Below are 6,596 nucleotides of genomic sequence, written 5' to 3'. Positions count from 1 at the left end.
GTGGTCAGGAATTGCTTAGAAATTACCTCAGGAGCCACAGGGACTTCCCAGCATGGGCTCGGCGTCATCGAGCTGTTCTGCCTCGTGACATTCCCAAGGTCTGTTCCTTGTCACTGGAGGATGCTCATCCTCCAGGAGACCAGGATCCAGCCCCAAAATGTGCCAAGCCAAGAGCTGAGCAATCAGGGTCACTGGGAATGCGGGCAGAATGGCTGTGCCTCAGTTTCTCCCATGTATAAAGTGGATTAAATTGGGAATGAGGTAGATGGGAGAGGGAGCTCAGCTTAAATGTTAATATTTTAAGGCAAAGCAAAGCCCTGTCTTAAGTCTGTTTTGCTCACATAGCTGCACATATACCTATATCCATATCTATAAATTTATCTATATCTGTTTGAATTTCCTCCTCAGATTTAAGCTCAGTATGAAAGCAGCCAAGGAAGAGTTTCATCTGCTCCCAAGGACTTTGTTCCCCGCTTCCCTTAGGAAGAACACCAAGATCCATAAAATCCAAAAGGGAGAATCACCTTGAAGAAGGAAAAAAAAAAATAAAAAGAAAGTAAAAAACCTGACTCTATTTGACTTTCATAAGATACCCGTTAATTTTTTTACCCCAAGATTTCCCACAAAATAGCCTAAAATTGTTTAAAATTAGATCCAGGGAATTATTTTATATGGATGGGGAAAAGGCTGTTTGACCCCATGACTGAGTAATGAGGAACTTTTCAGCTTCCCAAACATCTTAGGAAGATACTTTTGACTTTTTCCCTTTTTTTTCTTGTCTTGTCAAATGCTCCACTTATGATTTAAAGAAAAATTACAAGATGTTCTCAGGCATGGCTAAGCCCAAGGCAGAGATTTGGTTCAAAATAAAAAAGCTGGACTGGGTTTTGGAGGTTTTTTATTTTTGTGATCTGAAATAACAGAAGAGAAATATAAAATCAATCTCATCATGATGCCATTCCCAGTGTTCCCTGTTCACGCCTCCCAGCAATCAGGGAATCCTTGGGATCAAAAAGATCAGAACAGACAAAGAAAATACCTTTAACTACAGAGAACCCTTTGTGGGTTTGAGCTATAAATTCCTGGGAAAGGGGGGAGAGAGATCTGGAGATCTGCCCTGAAGGTGTTGAAGTCTGTGTTGATCCCAGCTCTGGGAGCTCCAATGTTAGAAGGATGTGGAGCTGCTGGAAAAGGTCCAGAGGAGGCCATGGAGATGCTCCAAGGGCTGGAGCCCCTCTGCTCTGGAGCCAGGCTGGGAGAGCTGGGAATGTTCAGCCTGGAGAAGGGAAGGATCCATGGAGAGCTCAGAGCCCCTTCCAGGGCCTGAAGGGGCTCCAGGAGAGCTGGAGAGGGACTTGGGACAAGGGGTGGAGGGACAGGACACAGGGAATGGCTTTAAACTGTTTCCCAGATACTGGGAAGGAATTCTTCCCTGGGAGGGTGGGAAAGACCTGGAATAGAATTCCCAGAGAAGCTGTGGCTGCCCCATCCCTGGAAGTGCTCCAAGCCAGGTTGGATGAGGCTTGGAGCAACCTGGGATAGTGAAAGGTGTCCCTGCTCATGGTTGGAGGTTGGAATTCCATGATTTTAAAGATCCTTTTCAGCCCAAACCATTCCATGATTCTCCTTCCACCCTTGTGAGTAACACATCAAAGTTTGGGCTGCAACTTTTGTAGCTCTCCAAGATCTCCCTGGGCTCAAGGAAGTGGGAAAGTTGAATGTTTGGAATGGTGGGAAAGTGTCTGCACCCAGGGAGAGGAAACTTTCCCAATGGGAAAACTGATCCTCAGGCTCCTGTTGGGATTTTCATCATCCTGCAAGAGCCTGAAAGCGTCTTACACTCACGTGGGGTGGTGGAAGGGGTGATGTCACCACGTGGAGCTGCAAATGTGGGACAGCTCAGCCAGCCTGGGGACAAAACATCACCACAGATCCACTGCACGCAGCCCTGCAGGTGACAAATCTCCTGCCAGCCCCTCAGGTCACTGTCACCAGGCGCAGGATGGGTCACAAGGGCAGGACCCGGGGTTTGGGCAACCTCAGGCACAGCTCATGGCTGATTTTAGCCCATGAGGAAAGATTGGGAAGAGATTTTGAGGCCAGGAAGGTCCACTCAAGTCTCCCTGACCTGGTGATGACACCAGCTGGGTGAGGGTGACACAGAATGACCAGAAATTCCCATCAACTCAGCTTCCTCGTGCTGGCAAGGGACCAATCCCACCCATTCCAAGACCTCTTGGAGAGGGAAGAAAGCGAAAGGTTCCTCTTCTGGTTTTGATTTCGTTTCTGCGTTCAAAACTCCCAGAGGATTAAGACCCACAAGATCTGGATCTAAGCTCCTTACCAGTCAGCGTTTCTAAATAAAATCCTGATATCCACATCCTCCTGCTACACATGGAATTGTTCCACAGGTGGTCACGGATGTGTTCCATGTGATGGGTCCCATGTGAGCACCTGGAAAAGTCCCAGCAGGGCGGGAGGAGGGAGAATCCCATCTGTGCCCAGGAGGAAGGTCAGACTTTCAGGCTGCAGCTGGCATCATTTGGTGGTGTCATTGTCACCTCCTGGAAAATCTGTGTCTATATTCACCTTCCCAAAAGCAGGATCATTTTGGGCAGGTTCAGGTTGGACATCAGGAGGAATTTCTTCATGGAAAAGGCAGTTAGGGGATGCCCAGGGAGGTTTGGAGTCCCCATTCCTGGATGTGGCACTCAGTTCTCTGGGCTGGTGACAAGGTGGGGATTGGTCCCAGGTTGGACCTAATTATCTTGGAGGTGTTTTCCAACCAAATAAGTCCTGGATTCTGCATCTTGAGAGAAAAGAACAAGACAAACAGAAGGATAATAGCTGCAGATATTTGGAGAGAAGATCTAGGACTGTTTGGACTAATCCCATGGGATACAAACAAGGAAAGCAGAGGGGTCTGTGACAGCTGATTGCTGCACAAGGAGCATGCCCTCCAAGCTGAAGAGCAGTCACAGAATCCTGGAATGGCTTGGGTTGGAAGGAACCTTCAAGATCATCTCATTCCAAACCCCTACCATGAGCAGGGACACCTTCCACCATCCCAGGCTTCTCCAAGCCCTGTCCAACCTGGTCTTGGACACTTCCAGCAATGAGTGAACATCCCAAAGCTCAGACAGTTCAACAGAAGTCAAGCTGGAAGTGTGGCCTGTGGAAAAAAAATATAATTTAGCAAATCTGGAATCTTCCTACTCCAAACCATCTCCAGAAAAAATCCATTCCCAACTGCGTGGAAAGCTCTGCTCAGAAACTGCTCCCTCATCTCCTTCCCAACTCCTCATCCCATCCTCCTGTGCTCATCCTAGAAATCCACTCAAGCTCAACACAATGGGCAGCAGGCCCAAAATACCCTGGAAAAACTCCCTGGAACTGGGAAACCACAGCAGCAGAGGTGACCAGGTAATAGAGCCGCTGTCCTGGAGACCTCTGTTAGATCCCAAGGAAACCAGGGAAGCGTGGTGCTCTGCCTGTCGTGTCATATTAATGGCTGAGATCATTTAAGCTTGGATAAAACCCACAACTTAATTTTTTTTCCCCGTTTTTTTTTTTTTTTTGGCGCTGGGGTTGTCGCCGCTGCCTTTTCCAGATGATGAATGGTCCTGTTGGAGGCCGCTCCGCTTGTTTGAGCACCGTGGAGTTTTCCAGCCCTCATGCAAAAGAGGGGCCCTGGCCATTTTTCACTCGGAGAGATGAGCGACACGGGAATAAATTTTCCTGCTTAAAATTTGCTGGGCCCAGGGTTTCTCGGGAAGGCAGCTTTGACAGGCTGTCACTTTGTTGGATGTTTGGTGCTCCCGGGATTCTGGGGCCTTTTATTGCTTTTTAAAAGATTCCAAGGAAACAAAAGCCTGGTGCATTATGACATTTAGCAGGGTCGATGTGTGGACCTGACTCTATCCAGGCATTGCATCCCAATGTGCCAGGTCTTGATCCCACCTTTCCTGACCCCAATGTAAATCAGGAAGGAATCTGTGGCAGTGCAGGAATCCCAGGGATTGGGAAAGCTGAAAAACAAAGGGAGTTGAGATCCAAAAGTACAACTCAGAGCAGCTCCAAAAGTACAACTCAGCTCTGGCTCCTGGACAAGACTGAATGTTCTGCACCTTTCCATGAGGAAGAGATTTTTCCAGGCCTCATAAAGAACAGGAACATCCACTGCAGGATGCTGGAGCTGGATGAGTTTGATCCAATGATCTCCAAGGATCCTCCTAGTGAGCAACAACTGAGACCTCATTCAGGGGAAATATTTTTGGTTTAAAGCTGTAAATTCAGTCTCTGTTGTTTGACTTCTTTACCAAACACTTGGAGTTTGGTTCAGTTTACTGGGAAAAGCAGAATTCCCATGCACTCCAGTGCATGATCAGGACATGTTGGGCAGTGGGAATGGTTCACTCAACCACCCTCATGCTGAGCAATGCCTTAGACAAGTTTTCTCCTTGGAATATCAGGCACTTTACAGAATGAAAACATGTTCTCTTCCATCTCTGGGGCTCAGCATCCTAAAGATACCAGGGCACACCACAGTGGGATGTAATTCCCACAATCAGGCCACTCCAGAAGACTGGAACACTGCGTGGAGAAGCAACGATGGAGGAGAAATGGCATGAACTGGTGTTTTTGAGGTTTTTACTGTTGTTCCAGTTCCTCTCCACACTCCCAGGAAAAAGCCTTTTCCCAATATTTAAACTAAACCTGCTCTCAGCTTGAACCCATCCCCGCTTTTCCTGTCACTCCTTGCTTTTGGGAATAGCTTGGCCTCATCTTCCCTATAAATTCCCCTCAGGAACTGGAAGGCCACCAAACTTGGTCACCCCAAAGCTTCTCTTTTCCAGGCTGAACAATCCCACTTCAGCCTGAGAAAGCTGGGAAATGGGGAAGTTCCAACACTGATTCCCATTTCCCTGGAGCCCATCCCCACTCTCCACAGCTGGATGAGGCTGGGCAGGGAGCAGGAATCAGTCCCAGGCTGAGCAGGGAGGAGATTAAGCCAAGCTCTCCCCTAAGACCTGGGAAGTGGAAAGGAGACACACCCCAGCTCAGGTCAGATCCTGGGAGAGCAGTTTGGGGTGAAAGCTGGGGTTTAGGGAAGGTTGGAAACCATCAGCTGTAGGAACGGAGCCATCCCAGCCCTGCCTCAGTAGGGATTGTCCCAGGGAGGGGGAGAAAAGGGAACAGAGGATCAATTCTTCCAGGCTGGCCCCGGAGATGGGCACTGGGGGAATGTGGGCTTATAAATTCTTCATGGAATCCTGCAGGGACAGGGATTGGTGTCACTTTAAAAAGTAAACATCGGCAGCCTAATGAATGAGTTATATCCCAGGCGCTCCATTCCAGGAGAGGTATTTAACAGGAACTATTGGATTCTCTGCTATCTCTCTATCTGGAACCAGTGCATTATGACCATTAATGGATTTTTGAGGCTGGATTGATTTTTCATTAATTTGGTAAAAATCTTTTCCCTCTCCCATATAATTCTGTCTTAAAACGCCGGCCCTGACAGAGCGATAAGTCACTCACCTCATAATGCAAGGCTGGCTCATAAATCCCGGGATCTGAGGGCTGTGGGGGAGCAGAAGGAGCTGGGGGAAGGAGGGGGAAAGGGGGAACCTCCGTGGGGCTGGATGGACCTGCCAGGCAGCTTCCATTCCATGTGGAACAGGAAGGATCCATCAGCAACAGAGTGAGTGGGGATGTGGATGTGACCTTTTGGGGATTGATGCTCATCCAAGAGTGGATTCCAGAGGCCACCTCATCTTCCCAAGCCTTGGGTTTGTAGGACAGTGCTGGGACACACTGGGATCTGCTCGGTGACCTCTAGTGAGACTGATCCATGTGGTCCCAAAACTGGCAGAGGGATGGGAATTCCTGGCACTATGTGGTATTTATCCCAGAGATTCCTGGATTTTGGCTTTTGACTTTTCCCTGTGTGGTTTCACCTCTTTGCAGAGGGGCAAGGTTTTTTCCTTCCCAAACCTGATCCAAGGTTTTTTCCTTCCCAAATTTATATCCAATCCCTGTGGAAGGCAGCCAAGCAGAGGAGAAGAGGCAGCCCAGGACCTCTTTTCCTGAGGATGTCTGGGATACTCTGGGACTCTGAGATCTTGGATCAAAATTCCAAGGAGCCCAAACTGAGATCAAGATGGGTTTGTTTCTGTCCTAGTTCATCCAGAAGGAGATTTACCCTAAAAATTAACCACATCCACTCCTGAGTGACCCATGGAATAAATTCCTGAGGGATTTTCAACCCTCCAAGCAGATGCTCTGGGCAAGGAGGGAGCTGCCATGGAAAGCCAGAGTGGGAATCCAGGACATCTTGGAAAGAGGTGAAGTGGTTTCTGCACTCTTCGGAATCTGCTGCCCCCAGCACGATCCCCACAAATTCCCGTGGCTGCAGGAAAGTGGGAGAGCCCCACTTTAATTCCCACTGTTGGATTTCCTGCCACGTCACTGGTGCATTACCACCGTTAATGGGTTTTTGAGGCCGGATTGATTTTCCATTAATTTGGCCCCCAAGAAAAAGAGGAATCTTTCTTTTTTTCCCCCACCCCTTTGTCATTCTGCCTTTAAAATCA

This window comes from Onychostruthus taczanowskii, unplaced genomic scaffold (genome assembly GCF_017590055.1).
Source record: "Onychostruthus taczanowskii isolate IOZ18803 unplaced genomic scaffold, ASM1759005v1 scaffold169, whole genome shotgun sequence".
Taxonomy (NCBI): Eukaryota; Metazoa; Chordata; class Aves; order Passeriformes; family Passeridae; genus Onychostruthus; species Onychostruthus taczanowskii.
Note: the sequence above shows the minus strand (reverse complement) of the source record.